General features: G+C 44.3%; 1 protein-coding gene across 5 annotated transcripts in view; it reads right to left on the reverse strand.

Moving 5' to 3' along the window:
* Window positions 1–16,282, reverse strand: part of RAI14 (retinoic acid induced 14) — a 160,980-nt gene extending 144,698 nt beyond the window's left edge. For 3 of the 5 annotated variants that reach the window (XM_061129246.1, XM_061129245.1, XM_061129241.1), the window contains exon 1: window positions 16,135–16,282. The gene's annotated coding sequence lies outside the window, so the exon portion shown is untranslated. Of the gene's footprint in view, window positions 1–14,986; window positions 15,123–16,045; window positions 16,065–16,134 lie in introns of those variants that run through there. The other 2 variants (XM_061129244.1, XM_061129243.1) reach the window with 2 other exon arrangements.
* Window positions 16,283–17,137: the final 855 nt, after the last annotated feature.

The following is a 17,137-nucleotide window of genomic DNA, read 5'->3' on the forward strand; positions in this document are numbered from 1 at the left end:
ACCTTCTTTCAATTTTCAACCTTTTCTGTATTGAGGGATAGAATAAAATAGCATTAACATAAAGGATGGGGAGTACTTCTGTCACCTGCAACAAAGATTTAAAACACACTCCCCTCCACCCTGGGCCCCACACACAAACTCACATACCTGGCACCCGATCCCATGAGGCTCTAAAGAGTAAAAACATCACGGCTACTCAAGAACCCGCAAATTAAAAGGAAAACTAAGAAATCTATACTGTCTTGTTTACTCACAGGCACTGCCTACCAACTCTGGCCAAAGTACATAGGGAGATGTAGAAAACTGTCCCATACATAATCCCTGCCTACAACAAAGAAAAAAAAAAAAGTCCATGCTGATTAGCACGCATGCAAGAAAGCAGAGACCCACAGATTTGTAAACCAAGAACACAAATGTCCACTATTTCATGTGTAATCAGATTATGATGAAGCTAGCGAGCTATCATACTTCTCTAAGGAAACACTAAAAACGAAGGGCAAAATTCCAGATAACTAGGTAAAGACACAGCGAAGCTTAATCAAACCTGCATCTACTGAGGCATTCTAAGTGTCAGGTAGGACTGGGGTTACAGGACCTACAAAAGGACATACTACTTCGACCAGTGCTGTCCAATACTGCAGTCATTGGCCACACATGGCCACTAAGCATTTGAAACATGGCCAACACAAACTGACATGCACTCTAAGTGGAAAATACACAATGGATTTCAAAGATTTACTATTAAAAAAAAAAGTCAACTATATGACTCAATACATGTTGACAGAATTTTGGATATACTAGATAAAAATAAAAGATGATTACAATCTCAGTTGCTTCATTTTCCTTATTATGTCTACTAGAAACTTTGAAATGACTTGTGATGGCATGTATTTATGGCTTGCTTATATTCTATTAGACAGTAATGATTCACATTTTCCCCTCAAAGTCTGGCACAACTGGCAATAACAGCATCTTACTATTATTACAAGGCAGGCACAAAATTAAGGGAAAAAAAGTATAGGTTATCATGTTTAACACTCACTTACTATCAAATCATGAAGCTTAGATCCAGTAAATCCCACAAGTTGATAACGGATGAAAGTTAGTTTAAAAGAGTCACTCTGCCACATGCAGAAGAAAGGATAATTAATCAACAATTTTATTTCAAAACTCAGCTCAGAGCTCTGTGATGTCATAGAGTGGTGGGATGGAGGGGATATATGTATACTTATGTTGAGCCAACATCCGCTGGATCATCAAAAAAGCAAGAGAGTTCCAGAAAAACATCTATTTCTGCTTTATTGACTATGCCAAAGCCTTTGACTTTGTGGATCACAATAAACTGTGGAGAATTCTGAAAGACATGGGACTACCAGACCACCTGACCTGCCTCTTGAGAAACCTATATGCAGGTCAGGAAGCAACAGTTAGAACTGGATATGGACCAACAGACTGGTTCCAAACAGGAAAAGGAGTATGTCAAGGCTGTATATTGTCACCCTGCTTATTTAACTTGTATGCAGAGTACATCATGAGAAATGCTGGGCTGGAAGAAGCACAAGCTGGAATCAAGATTGCCAGGAGAAATATCAATAACCTCAGATATGCAGATGACACCACCCTTATGGCAGAAAGTGAAGAGGAACTAAAAAGCCTCTTGATGAAAGTGAAAGAGGAGAGTGAAAAAGTTGGCTTAAAGCTCAGCAGTCAGAAAACTAAGATCATGGCATCTGGTCCCATCTCTTCATGGGAAATAGATAGGAAAACAGTGGAAGCAGTGTAAGACTTTATTTTTTTGGGCTCCAAAATCAGTGCAGATGGTGATTGCAGCCATGAAATTAAAAGACGCTTACTCCTTGGAAGGAAAGTTATGACCAGCCTAGATAGTATATTAAAAAGCAGAGATAGTACTTTGCCAACAAAGGTCCATCTAGTCAAGGCTATGGTTTTTCCAGTGGTCATGTATGGATGTGAGAGTTGGACTGTGAAGAAAGCTGAGCACCGAAAAATTGATGCTTTTGAAGTGTGGTGTTGGAGAAGACTCTTTGAGAGTCCCTTGGACTGCAAGGAGATCCAACCAGTCCATCCTAAAGGACATCAGTCCTGGGTGTTCACTGGAAGGACTGATGATGAAGCTGAAACTCTAATACTTTGGCCACCTCATGCGAAGAGTTGACTCATTGGAAAAGACCCTGACTGGGAGGGATTGGGGGCAGGAGGAGGAGGGGATGACAGAGGATGAGATGGCTGGATGCCATCACCGACTCGATGGGCATGAGTTTGAGTAAACTCTGGGAGTTGGTGATGGATAGGGAGGCCTGGCGTGCTGCGATTCATGGGGTCACAAAGAGTCGGACACGACTGAGCGACTGAACTAAACTGATGTTGCTGTACAACAGAAACTAACACAACACTGTAAAGCAATTATCCTCCAATTTAAAAAAAATTTTTTAATTTCAAGACTGACGGATTTCTGTGCAAACTATTACTCTGTTATATATGGTTGAGAAAACATGTCTGTTTTTCTCTATCAAAAGGTGGACAATTTTCCAAAGGATTCAAAAGGGAATTTAACTTCCCCATCACTTCATTCTAGACACTACTATCTTCATTTTAACCACAAGACTACTCCTCTGTGCCTAGATGGTGACTGAAACAAAAGTTGTCTGATGAGACTAAGGAATGTGTTAATACAACTGGGAACAGCATTGATCACAACTATAGGAAATATGCCTTTATACTGTCCACCTAAGGATATAGAGAAGGACTAAATGGAGGAATGATAACACAGGAAAACACAGTCCCAAACTGCACAGAAGATACCTGGCAAATGTGTTTCAATGACATATGGGAGCAACCCCTTTTTAGTGCTACAGCTTATAATGGCAGATACAATCATATTGGCCAATCTGTCAACAGTTCTTCAAAGGTAGGATACAGAACATGATAACCTTAGTAACAGTAACAATAGCTGTCATTTACATGATTACTTTGCAAAAAAAAAAAAAAATTTTTTTTTTTTACTATCTGATTATAAATGAGTATTATCTCATTTAATGCTCACACCACACCACTTCAAAATTAGACGCTTTTGCTTTTATTCTCAGTTTCAAGATTAGGAAATTGCCACCAAGCAAGTTTATTTGGCCAAAGTGGCACAATTTAAAAATAGAGAAGGCTGGGTTGACACTCAAGTTCAGTTCCCGGGCTGCATATTAGACAGCACTAGTAATTTAAAAAAAGTCTGACCAACAGACCAACCTTTTTACAACTTAAAAAAATTTTGTTGCCTTTAAAGATGGAACAGTCCTCAGATCAGCCACTGGCATATACAGAGCTCCCCCTAGGAAGTCTGAACGGACCAATACGAAAAAAGGCATTCCCTTCTGGCTGTTTGCCCTCACAACATTCCAGGGGAAGGTGGCAGTTTATTTCTTTGTCCTTTTAACATGTGAGGCATACACATAGTGAATAAATGTAATGAGCTCACCAGTCCAAAAAAAAAAAAAATCCTTTTCCATACAGCTTGGCTAAAGATACCCAGTCAATAACATAAAATGTAAAGATAATTACAGACAAGTGAAGTGGCTATTTTTATACTCAGCTGAGCTGGCAACTCCAGACTGGGTGGAGGTTTCCATGCTTTGGAACAATATGAAAAAGCAGAACAGCTAGATATTTAAATCCTTCCCCATCACTAGGACATTTCTGTTCCTTAGGAAATTATTCTAACGTCCTGTATACTACCTCTTTCCAAGCTATTAAAAAAAAAAAAAAAAATGAAATACTACAATGCTTTACAACCATTACAAGCACTGATATAATAAAAGTTTGTCCTAAAACAATCACTAGTGAGACAGTAATGGGGCAGGGGGTGCAGGCAGTATTGGTTCTGGAAGCCACACACACAAGCACCCGCAGCCAGCAGCCTGCCACCTCAGATATCACCAGGATAGGGTGAGCCACTCTTTGTTTCTTTTGCCACCGTGGACAAAAACACCCATCTGCAATGTAATGAAAATCAAATGCGCTTTGTTCCAAGGGGTATGCACTTAAAATAATCAGGGGTTGTGTTAAAGTACAAGAAGAAAGCAAGCTTGTTGCCAGACAAGGCACAAGTGGTAACACAGAAGTCCACAGATCGGCCCGGGAGACAGGCTGGGACAGGGGTCATCTCTTTCTAGCTTTTAGAGACTCTAGAGGAAAAGCAATAGAAAAAGTCACCGAACAGCACACCAAACATGACCTAAAGTTGTATAGCACAGAAAGAATCTAATTATCAAGGTGTTGCTGACTGGATGTATACACAAGGTTAGTGGAAGAAAGGAGTTTTTCCTTAAAAAAAAAAAAAAAAACTCTTAGGAAATCCTGGTTGGTATACAGATACTGGTTAGTGTTAGGAAATCCTGGTTGGTATACAGATCCTGGTTAGTGTCTACGCCTATATTTTCTAGTTTCTTCCGATTTAAAAAAGCTCAAAAGGGACTTCCCTAGTGGTCCAGAGGCCTCCCTGGTGGCTGAGATCGTAAAGAAGCTGCCTGCAACACAGGAGACCCGGGTTCAATCCCTGAGTCAGGAAGATCCCCTGGAGAAGGAAATGGCAACCCACTCCAGTATTCTTGCCTGTAGAATCCCATGAACAGAGGAGCCTGGCAGACTACAATCCATGGGGTTGCAAAGAGTCAGACACGACTGAGTGACTAATATACACTGCTGGGTCCAGTGGTCAGACTCCACACTCCCAATGCAGGGGGCCCAGGTTCAATTCCTGGTCAGGGAACTAGATCCCACACACTGCAACTAAAGATTCTGCATGCTGAAAGACCCAGCATAGCCAAACAAATATTTTTTTTAAGTAAATAATTAAGCTCAAAGGAAAGAAATGTGAAACTTTTTTCTCCCCAAAGAAAATTAAGGATTTTTTTTTTAAAACGAAGATTCAAGAAGGTCCTGAGCATATTCGTCGAAGTAACTTGCATCCACGATGAATGTGGATTGAGCCCAAAATAAGATTCACTTGGAGACAGAATGGTAGGCGTCTCCCCACCTGGCTGTGGGTGAGGCCTTCCTGACATGGTTCAACGTGGGACTTCAGGGCCGCACATATGTTTACGGCCCTTGTACAATACAGGTTTGAACTGTGCAAGTCCACTTACATGCAACTTTTTTTCAATAAATAGATTGGAAAGCCTTTTGGAGATTTGGGACAACTTGAAAAACCTTACCGATGAACCATGTAGCCTAGAAATATAAAAAAAATTTTTTTAAAGGTATATCATGAACGCATAAAATGTGCAGATACTAGTCTATCCTTAAATAGGCATAAGGTGGGTGATATTTAATATAAAACTAATAATGCATTAGGTTTCTTACTGTTTTCTAACTTTGCTTTCAAAAAAAATTACAGCATGCCTCTCTCTCATAATAGGAGAAACTGCCTATCAGTCTATCAACACGCTAAGCAGCTTTGTTTAAAAAAGTAACAGTTTTCAATACTGTATTATGAATATAACTGTAATACTGTATGCCATAAGATTTTATAAAGATTCATTCATTAGTGTCTAGGCTACACTACCATGAAGCAGTTGTATCAATTATACTAAGCCACCATAAAGCAATCACACCACTGTTTCTTCCTATAAATATGAATGTTTTCACAACTCTTCATTTTTGATGTCCAGTATTAGTAATACATATAACATCGGCAGTGTTTTATACCATAAGACTATACTGATGTGGATATTGATAACTAATCACATAAACAGACAATGTAAACTTAGGGTATCGATACATATACAGTACTGGAAGTGTATTTTCTCTTCCTTACACTATTTCCTTAACATTTCTTTTCTCTAGCTTACTTTATTGTAAGGCTACAATATACAACTGCACTCATTTCACATGCTAGCAAAGTAATGCTCAAAATTCTCCAGGCTAGGCTTCAACAGTACGTGAACTGAAAACTAAAAGATGTTCAAGTTGGATTTAGAAAAGGCAGAGGAACCAGAGATCTAATTGCCAACATCCACTGAATCATAGAAAAAGCAAGAGAATTCAAGAAAAACATCTACTTCTGCTTCATTGACCATGCTAAAGCCTTTGACTGTATGGATCACAACAAACTATGGGAAATTCTTAGAGATGGGAATACCAGGCTATCTTACTACCTCCTGAGAAATCTGTATGCAGGTCAAGAAGCAACAGTTAGAACCGGACAAGGACAATGGATGGTTCAAAATTTGGAAAAGAGTATGTCAAGGCTGTATACGGTCAACCTGCTTATTTAACTTACATGCAGAATACATCATGCAAAATTCCTGGCTGGCTGAAGCACAACCTGGAATCAAGATTGAGGGGAGAAATATCAATAACCTCAGATATGCAGGTGACACCACCCTTATGGCAGAAAATGAAGAGGAACTGAAGAGCCTCTTAATGAAAATAAAAGAGGAGAGTGAAAAAGTTGGCTTTTTATAAAACTCAACATTCAGAAAACCAACATGGCATCTGGTCCCATCACTTCACAGCAAATAGATGGGGAAACAATGGAAACAGTGACAGACTTTATTTTCTTGGGCTCCAAAATCACTGCAGATAATCATTGCAGCCATAAAATTAAAAGATGCTTGCTCCTTGGAAGAAAAGCTATAACAACCTAGAGAGCATATTAAAAAGCAGAGACATTACTTTGCCAACAAAGGTCCATCTAGTCAAAGCTATGGTTTTTCCAGGAGTCATGTATGGATATGAGAGTTGAACCATAAAGAAAGCTGAGTGCTGAAGAATTAATGCTTCTGAACTGTGGTGTTGGAAAAGACTCTTGAGAGTCCCTTGGACTGCAAGGAGATCCAACCAGTCAATCCTAAAGGAAATCAATCCTGAATATTCATTGGAAGGACTGATGCTGAAGCTCCAATACTTCAGCCACCTGATGCAAAGAGCCCATTCATTGGAAAAGACCCGATGCTGGGAAAGATTGAAGGCAGGAGGAAAAGGGGGTGACAGAGACAAGATGGTGGATGGCATCATTGACTCAATGGATATGAATCTCAGCAAGCTCTGGGAGATGGTGAAGGAGAGGGAAGCCTGGTGTGCTACAGTCCATGGGGTCAGAGAGTCAGAAACGACTAAGCAACTGAACAACAACAATAAATAATATCTACAACATACAAAATATGTGCTAATTGACAATTTGTGTTATCAGTAAGGCTTCCCATCAACAGTAGGCTATTAGAAGTTAAGTTCTAGGGGAGTCAAAGCGATACACAGATTTTTCAACTTGGTGGTAGTGGGGTGGGAGGTATCCCCTAAACCCTTACACGGTTCAAGGGTCAACTGTGTTTTGCTTCTGGCTGCCTTTGGTAAGGAAGAAAGGAAAAGCAACCCACAAGTCCCTTAGCCTTCCAGCTCAGAGGTTCCCACGTCCTCTGGGGCAGCTGGGAGGAGCCACTGTGAACAGGCTGCTTCTCCCACCAGTGAAATGTCTATGGGTCAAAACCATCCACCCAAAGTCAGCACTCCCTTTCATTTTTGAAAAGCCATCAATCACAAACAGGTCAACTCTTGTAGGAGGAGATGGTCAAGTTATGTGAGCCTTCTCATCAAACGAAGAGGCTCAGCACAGATCTTGTTAACTCACTGACAAAGCTTGACAAATGGGTTTGTTTATGTGATTCTTGCCTAGCAGGATCCCAAGGGCCTGGGTTGCAGTTCCTTTTCCAACCTTCCTGTTGCTGCTCAAAGCCATCTGCCTCACTTCGGACTCCCCACCAGACTCCACTGCAGCAAGTCCGAGTTTATACCAGTCTTCTTCATTCATAATACTTGTCCTTAGCTACCTGTGGGACTCCCAAGGTCACTGTCTATATCAGAGAGAAAAAGAAAAGGACAACATCTAGAAGCCCTGTGCCAAGAGGAGCCAGAACTGAGGCTCACCTCTACCTTTGCCCCTTATTGACTGTGCCACTTTCAGAGGGCTCATTTCTCTTTCCTAGACCTCAACATCTGCTGTCGGTTGAGTTCCCCCCACCACCCCACTCCAACCACTGGAGCCTTGTACTCCAGTGGAATGAAAATATGTTAACCTCATTAAAACTCAAAGCTCCATGAAGGCAGGCATTGCTGTTCATCCCCAGATCTTCTATCTACCACTCAATGACTCCACCAGCATGTACTGCTCACAAAGGATTTGGTGCTGAGTAAGACGGCCCAGACCTCCGGAAATCTGCCAGTCTAGAAGCAAAGTGACTGGTGCAGAGAAGGTGCTCAAGTCAATTCAAAGGACTTGTCGAAAAAAGCTTACATTATTCACCTTCTGTTATAGCCAGGTCACCATCCCTTTTGGCCCAAATACTCATTAAAGAGATAGAGGATGTCACCTAAGATGGATAGTGACAGAACAAGCTCCTGAGCAAGGCCGATGACCGTGGGATGACTCTCTCCCAGCACTTGCTACTTCCCAGGGATGGGCTAGTTCCTCTGGAAAAGCCAGCTGCTATTTGAGAACCAGTTCCCCAGCTAGGAAATGTGACCCTGTCTTCCTCAGGTCCCTTTTGGAGGGAGCCCCATAGGCTAGGAGACTTAGAGGAGGACACAGAGAATTGGAGATATTCCCCCTACCTGGTTGAGCAGCCAGAGATTGACCCCGTGAGCTTAGAAGTGTCATGTGCTGGACCCAGGGACATCTTCGTTCCCTCCTTCAACAGTAACGGGAGGAAACTGCTGTCCCCTGCAAAGCAGAAAATGGTATGTGCCAGCACTAGACCAAGAAATATCCCTGGAGTGAGGAACTCAAGACCCAGCCTTAGAATCCAGCACATCTCTGCAAAATAGTCATATGACAGGTTTACTACTTATTACTTCTAAATAGCATTTTACTGCCTCCAATAGAAATAGTTCCTAAAAATCGTCGATGGTATATAAACTGGTTTTCCTACTGGGGATATAAGACCCACAGTTATTACTTTGCACTCTTGTAGGATAAGGCTTCCCAGGTGGCACTAATGGTAAAGAATCTGCCTGCAATACAAGAGACGCAGGAGACAGGGTTCGATCTCCGGGTCAGGAAGATCCCCTAGAGGATGAAATGGCAATGCACTCCAGTACTTCCTGCCTGAAAAATCCCATGGACAGAGGAGCCTGGTGGGCTACAGTCCATGAGGTCGCAAACGGTCACACATGACTGAGCAACAGCACACATGCATGTATGATATCGTCAGGTCTGAGGAATAGTGGCACTTGTTAGAAAACAGATTCCCTTGTCATTGTACTCCCGACCTTATAAGGCAGCTGTTAAAAGTAAATAGGACAAATGCAACAAGATCTTCTAGGTACATTCAACAGACCTTGGGTTAATCTGGGGATTCCAAAGATGTTCACAACTGGGCTGAGCCCAGGGACTTCCACGAACCTTTTGAAACCAACAAAGATTACAAGTGGATAGCATCGTTGCATATAAGTGAAGTTCCCTCTAGGAAAAGTGGTCCAACACCTGCATCCAATTTGCAAAAATGTCCATCTTTAACTCAAAAATACTTCAGAATTCCTGCTAGATGGCCTGCCTCAGTCTGCAAAATGAACTTCTCTTGGAGGAAAACACTTGACTCTGTGCTGCCCTATAGCGAAGGAAGCTGCTCCGCCTTTTATTCCCCACCAGTGAGCTCTGCCAAGGCTTTCTTTCCTGGCTGGGTTTCTGTCATTTCAGCCAGCAAAAGGAACTGGACAGACGTAGTGAAAGTGAAAAGAGAGATGCTGCTGGGGTTGTTAATTCTAGACTCATTTAGCTCTTTAAAAAGAAAACATTCTGGATTAAGCAAACTGAGTTCATCTAGAAGGAAAGGAAAAACAACAACTGTAGATTGATATCACTGTTACCAACTGCAATACTTAACAGGGATAAGAAGAGTTAAGGTTAGAAAAGTAATTATTGACAGTGAGGAAAACTGACATAGCAGAAGACAAAATGCTTATGCTCGATTACTTGATGATAAATTTTGCTGTTTACTAAATGTCAATTTAAGAAAAAAATAAAGGAAAACATTATGTATTTTCTCACACTGTACAATAAACTCTTTGGCCTACAACCAACTTTTCTCACAACTGGATTCTGTTCATTTAGAAGCAGGGAGAAACAAGTCATGAACTCCCAAAGACTGCCCCTTACCCAGGGGTGACCGATGGCTGTGGAATTTACAAGGCAAGACACTGTTTCCAGTGGAGGCCAGTTACTACAGGAAGAACTGGACTAGGTCCCAGGTTCAGGTTAGATGAGGTGAGACCTATCACACAAAACCAGCTGGTGAAGCAGGCAAGACCCAGGAACTGTTCCAAAGGCCGGAAGCAGGTTTTTAAACTATAGGTAAAGCTCAGAAGGTAAAGAGTCTGCCTGCAGTGAGGGAGACCAGGTTCAGTCCCTGAGTGGGGAAGATCCTCTGGAAAAGGAAATGGCAACCCACTCCAGTAGTCTTGCCTGGAAAATCCCATGGACGGAGGAGCCTGGTAGGCTACAGTCCACGGGGTCGCAGAGAGTCGGACATGAGTGAAGTGACTTAGCATGCACACACCTCTTTAAAGACCCAACCTCCAAATGCAGTCACATTCTGAAGCACTGGGAATGAGGATTCAATATACAAATATTTTGTGTGTGGGGGAGGGGTGGTGGAGAAGGCATACAAAATCCAGCCCATAACAGTTGGCTAAACTTCACTCTTTGCAACTAAACAGTTTCAAATAAAAAGAAAGAAAGAAAGAAAACCAAGGCTCAGAGATGTGATCCGACTTCCCTGAAGAGGAATACATCTTCTGAGCTTCAGCCTGCATTTGGGTAACTCCCTCCACTCCTCGGAACTTTTGATTTCTGTTTCAATTCTCCTCCAGGCTCCCGAAAGTTCAATATCTGATGAACACCCTGAAGGGCTTTATGACAACATGGGAGGGTGGGTGGGTGTGTGTAGTTCAATGTTAACCACCTACTATGTGACAGACACTTAACTATACACAGAATATAAAACTGAAGAATGAGGCATACTTCAGGGAGAAGGGGTTTTGTTTTAAAACACATGGTACGTCCGTAAAATTACTTGCTAAAATATTGATATATTTACCAATACCCATCAGTGAGCCTGATGTCAAAGGCTGGAGCAGTCTGTTCATGGTAGATGGCTGGAGTTGGGAAACAGTTTGATTAACAATCTTTCATTAAACTACTACCAACTGTACTTTTCAGCTCATGGGTAGCAATAAAACAAGAAATAATCTCTAAATCATGCAGCATCTTCATGATTTTCTTTTTTTTTTTTTTTCCATGACTTTCTTAAAAGGATACCAACAGTATCATACACCTATATAAATCATTAATGGGGGGGGGGGGGGAGGTTAGAATCCTTTTCACTATCACCCATTTAAAATACACCCAAGAGGCCTTTGATATATTTAGCTTTGTCTTGTCAACTCCTATATTCATCATTTCTTCTACACAGAGGATATTCAGTCGGCTTCTAGCAAAATAATGCACAGCACGAACAGTGAATGCTTTCAGTACCGTAAGTTAAGGACTTTCTGATGTGACAGTTTTTCTTTTACATATTTCTGGGTATACTATTTTATACGTTGGTCGCTCCTGAATCTTCAGATTAAGGTCACCATTCCCCTCAACCAGAGAAAAAAGAAAACATGACCTCAGGATGAATGCACAAAAATCAAAGCAATGATGAATAAACCCTCTGCAACAATTCAGAGACATACACTTTCTGTTCTTGGAAATTCAGTGTGGTGGGTGTTACTCGAGATCATTTCTAGTCTGTTTGGATCCTGTATGGAATGGAGAATGAGTATCACTTGGTCACGCGCATCCACAGCTGAACTGTTGGAAGGCTAAGGCACTAAGAAAAGGAAAGATGGGTGTGCTTCTGAGCATCATATTACTTGTTTTCCTCTGAATTCAGGTTAAGGCAAATGTTGCAGAAAAAAATCTGAAGACACAAGTGTTTTGTGGGATAGATCACACGGATTTAATAGAGTGCTCTGTTTATAAGAACCTGTATTTTTTATCCTGATGGAACCTGTAAATATGACATCTGGGGCACTCAACGGCAGCTGGGGGAACAGCCAGCACCATTAAGGAGACCCAATATGTGCTAAGAGAAATTTTAAGTAGAAAATCACAACAAAAGGCATGAAATTCAAATATTTGAGTACTTACTGTGTGCAACACTGTTCTTGACACTACCAATTCAATAGCAAACAAAAGAGACAAAATCCCTGTCTTCATGGAGCACAGATTCTAGTGCAGACAGACTAGTAATGTGAACTAAACTAATATTAACTCCTGGCAAATTAGGAGGCAATTAAGTGCTAGGAAGAAAACAAAGGAGAAACAGGAATTCCCTGGTGGTCCAGTGGTTAGGACCCAGAGTTTTCACTGCCAAGGGAGCAGGTTCAATCCCTGGTCCAAAAGAAAAAACAAAAAAAAAAAAGAGAAAGAGAGAAGAGCACCAGGGTATTCCATAAAGAGGTGGCCAGAGAAGATGATTTCTGAGTGAAGAGCTGAGGGGTTGAGTGGCATTGCCCTGGAGACATCTAGGAGAAGAGTGATCCAAACAATGGGGAACAGTAAATGCAGCGGCTCTGAGGCAGGAGTGTGCCTGGCAACTTGAAGTAACAATGAGGAAACCAAAGGGTTTTAATGCCTTAAACTGCTTCCAGATTAACAGAGTTAGAATCAGATGGAAAATGTCATGAACACAGCCATATTTTCATATACGCATAGAGCAGGAGCATGCCTCTGTAAATGGGTGGTGGCTCAGATGGTAAAGAATCTGCCTACAATGCCAGGGGCCTGGGTTTGATCCCTGGGTTGGAAAGATCCCCTGGGGACGGGAACAGCTACCCATTCCAGTATTCTTGCCTGGAGAATTCCATGGACAGAGGAGCCTGGCAGGTTGCAGCCCACGGGGTCGCAGAGTCAGACACAACTGAGTGACTTTCACTTCACTTAAGCCCCTAATATTTCCAAGCTCGAAGAAATGAGGAAGAGAAGGTTGAGCAAGTAATCCAGGGTTACACCTGGGTGACCAGCCAAGAAAAGGCTTTAGTATAAATATCCCAAACTCGCATCACACTTTTGTCTCAAGCTTTGATCCCTGGGCTGGGAAGATCCCCTGGAGAAGGGAAAGGCTACCCACTCCAGTATTCTGGCCTAGAGAATTCTATGGTCTGTATAGTCCATGGGGTTGCAAAGAGTCGGACACAACTGAGTGACTTTCACTTTCACTTTCCCACTTTAAAATTAAGAGGCACTCTTGTTCTCTTGTTTTTCTAAAAAGAAAAAAAAAAAAACTGAAAAAAACTGAAGAACTCAGCCAACTAACATAACCTTAAAAGCTAAAACTGATCAATTTCACTTGTCATTCAGCAAGTAACTGAGAGACCCGACATATACCCTACATACATGCTGAAGAAGAAGAATAAATGCTTCATTACCGAGATCCCACTACCCAGCAATCAATTGTATAGGTGTGTTTCACAGAGAAATTGCTTAAGGAGAACACATTTCAGATGCTGACTGTAGCACTGTTAAGTAAAAAAAAAAAAAAAAGTAGAAAAAGAAACTGTCCTATGCAGAAAAAGTGTAACAGTGAAAAACTGGAAACTCTCAAATTTTCTCTTGGCAAGGGAAACAGCATGCTATAATTTATTCATACACTAGAATTCTCTGCAGCAGCTAAAGTAAATAAGATCTACAGGCATCTCAAACACATACTGACAAATTTAAAAATGCAAGCTGTATGTATATAGAATCACGCTACTTAAATAAAATGTTAAGCTTGGGGATATGGTTTGTGGATATGTAACACACAAGTACAAACATGTTCGGACACTCTGTATACTGACTTCACAGTAGTGGTTATCTGAGGATGGATGCAGAAGAGGAGGGATGGATAAAATATTTCAGTTGCAGTTTATTTTTAACAAGAGGGAGATATGAAGCAAATATATAAAGATCAGTAACTCCAACATAAGTAGTGGAAAATGGAAGTCTTATTATGTTCTCTTTATGTATGTTTGAAAGTTTTCATACTTTTATTAAAAAACAAAACAAACAAAAAAAAAAAAAAACAGGAAGGATAGAAAGAAGGGATAGACAAAGCTCCTCCACCACATTCCAGTAACTCCAAGGCCAAGTTTCCCTAACTTTCAAAGCTCAGGTTCTTCACCCTTAAGAGGTGAGTGATGCTAGATGTGCCTGCCTCAAAGATGCTACAGAAGTGGCAGTCTGGAGACAGAACTTCATTGTCAGATACAATACTGGCAGACAAGGGCACTACATCTTGTCTCCACTGAATCTCCAGGGCCCAGCAGCCATTACTTTATTTCAATTTCACAGATAATAGTAATAAGATTTTTCAACAGGGTTATATCCCTTCCCCCTCAAAAAAGACATTAAAAATACATCTAAGGAGTGTAAATGACACAATAAATGCTTTACTGAAACATCTCAATGAATGCAGACAGCCCGGAATGGGACCACCTCTCCCACTCCCATTCCAAGTCATGCAAGGACTAGTTAAAAACTGTAAGAACAGGATACATTTCCTCACATAAAATCAACTATTTTACATGCAAAAGAGAAAAAAATATGACACCAGTTAAGCATCACTAAGAAAGGATAATCAGATTACATCCATCAGTAATAAAATTCCCAGCCACACCTGTAAACAGGACTACGCAGGGTGGAGACCAAGCAATCAAAATCCAGCCTCCCTGTGATGCGCTCTCCTTTGATAGTTTGTCCAAACCTCATGAAGGTGAAACTCTCCTTGCTAAGATGAGATTCTGCTAAGTCTTACTGACAGACAAAACCAACTCCTCCCTCTGTCAGGCTCTGACGAGCTTGAGATCACATTCTCCAGAGAAGGGGCAATGTTTCCCCCATCCCAGGGTGCTCGGCAGTCTCTCCCGGAAAGAAAACAGATCCCATCTAAATCACCTGTGAGCGTAAGGTCAAGCGAGGCCACAGGCCCAGGTGAGCGACCTCGAGTTCGCATATTTCCCCAATCATCGGAAACGAAGTTGTGCTGAGCCGGGCTCTTCGGAGAAGCGCAAGCCTGGCCACAGAACTCAGGCGCTGGGAGATCACTTGCAACCTCTCCACTTCACCCCCGGCTCCATCTGCCGCGTCTGCGGTCTCTCCCGGCTCTCAGCCCCACCCCCCTCCACAAAAGCGGGGTACGAGGTCCAGAGCAAAGGAGAGCGCGAGCCCAGGGTTAGCAGACGAACTCTGCAAACTGCAGAAACTAAACCGCGGGCACACAACCTGCCCGAGTCAGCAGCGAAGGGAGGAGGGTGGGTTAGGGAGGGTACCCACCCTCCTGGGCAGAGGATGGGGTAGATGGCTGGCGGGCGCCCCTCTTGGGGCTCCAAGAACTCCCTCCTCCCGAAGTCTGCCCGAACTCCAGCATCCCTCCTCCCGGCCCTCCTCGGAGCTGCGATGGGGAAAAGGACCCGCAAGATGGGGGAGCTGGAGGGTTGGGGGGCAGTTGCAGGCCCGGAGTGGTCCCGCCTGCAGCCTGAGGGCTCCTGGAGTCAGGAAGAGAACAATAGCGGACCCTCAGTCGCCCGAGCCCTCCGAGTCTCCCGCTCGCGCCTTCCTCCTCAGCTCCTCCAAGTTCAGCGCGGAGGCGGGTCGAGTCCAGAATCGGGGACCTGGGGTAGTCAGACGCCGGGCGGCCCGGGCAGGTGGGACTGGGAGCGGGCTCGGGGTACCCAGAACGCCCCGCCGGGAGTGGGGGAGCTGGTCATTCATTCCCACCCGCGGTCCCTCCGCGCCTACCCCTGCCCCAGCCGGCCTGCGAGTGGCGGGGACTCAGCCGGAGAAGCCCCTCTCGTAACTTGGCGCGCCCTCCCTCTCTACTCGGACCCCCACCATTCCCCTCTCCCTCTGTTTCTCCGCCTGCCCTCTGCAGACACTTGGCGGCAGGCGGGGGAAAGGGACTGGTAGTGGGACCCTCGCAGCCACTCCGCCCTGCGCGTCCTCCGCGCCTCCTACCCTCATCGGAGTCCCAGACACAAAGGCGAGGATCCGAGCCGAGGACCCCGCGCCGGGAAGCCTCCCGACTCCCGGCGCCGCGCACTCACCCCATCTAGGCGGCGGCAGCGGCTCCCCGGGTCGGCCCCGCTGGCTGCGCCACCCCGCCCGCCGCTTCCCCAGGAAAACGCGGCCGCCGGGCTCGCTTCCTGCTCGGCTTCCTGCGCCTCGGTCCCTCCTCCTCCTCCTCCTCCCCCCGCTGCGGGGGTCCGTGGGCGCCGCGGCTCCCGGGCTGGGCCGGCGGGGCGGGGGCGGCGGCAGCACCACCACGTGGCCGCCCGGCGCCGGCCCCCGCCGACCCGGATCCCGCGGGAGCCGGGAGGGAGGTGCTAACCGTTCCCCTCCTCTTCCACCGCGCGCGGCCCCAAATTCCGCGAGTCAGGTGATCCGGCCCCGCGCTCCGGCCGCAACCTGCGGGAGGTGCTCCCGCCCCGCGCGCCCCAAGCGTCCGCAGCCTGCTTGTAGTTTTCCGCGGATCGTGGGATTCTGCCCCGTGGATCTGTTTGCATCATCGTCACCTGAAGCTAATGGAAACCACCGGTGTTCTGACCCCCGGGATTTTAGAAAGGATGAGATCCTGAATAGTATTCATTTCTGGTTAACGTCCAAAGTCGTTTGTGGTCGTGTTGGTGTTCGCAAGTCACTAATCCAAGCGCCTTCTACCCAGAATCAAATCGGTCATAGTTTCCAAAATTATTGAACAGAAAGGAAACTAAAACCTGCTGAGTCCCTGGACTGAACCAGTTGGTCGGAGCGACTTTCCTAACGTTCATCAGGTGGCAAGAGAAAACTACCAGCGTTCAGCGCTGCTCGCGAGTTAGGAAGGAGACGCCTACTGTCTGAACTGAGAGGCACGGTGCGGAACGCCCTCCCTTTGGGGTCTGGGATGCCGAGGGGCCGGCCTCAGCACCCCCGGAGTTACTCTCCCTTCTCCAGCCCCCTGAGCCCCTGCATTTGAATCGTAATGGACTCTTGCTTCAACTCCCAAGGATTTCAAAGCTCTCCGCCTCTCCTTTAATTTGGGACCCCTTTGCGATTCATTCTGGTCATGCC

Source organism: Dama dama, chromosome 25 (assembly GCF_033118175.1).
Source record: "Dama dama isolate Ldn47 chromosome 25, ASM3311817v1, whole genome shotgun sequence".
Taxonomy (NCBI): Eukaryota; Metazoa; Chordata; class Mammalia; order Artiodactyla; family Cervidae; genus Dama; species Dama dama.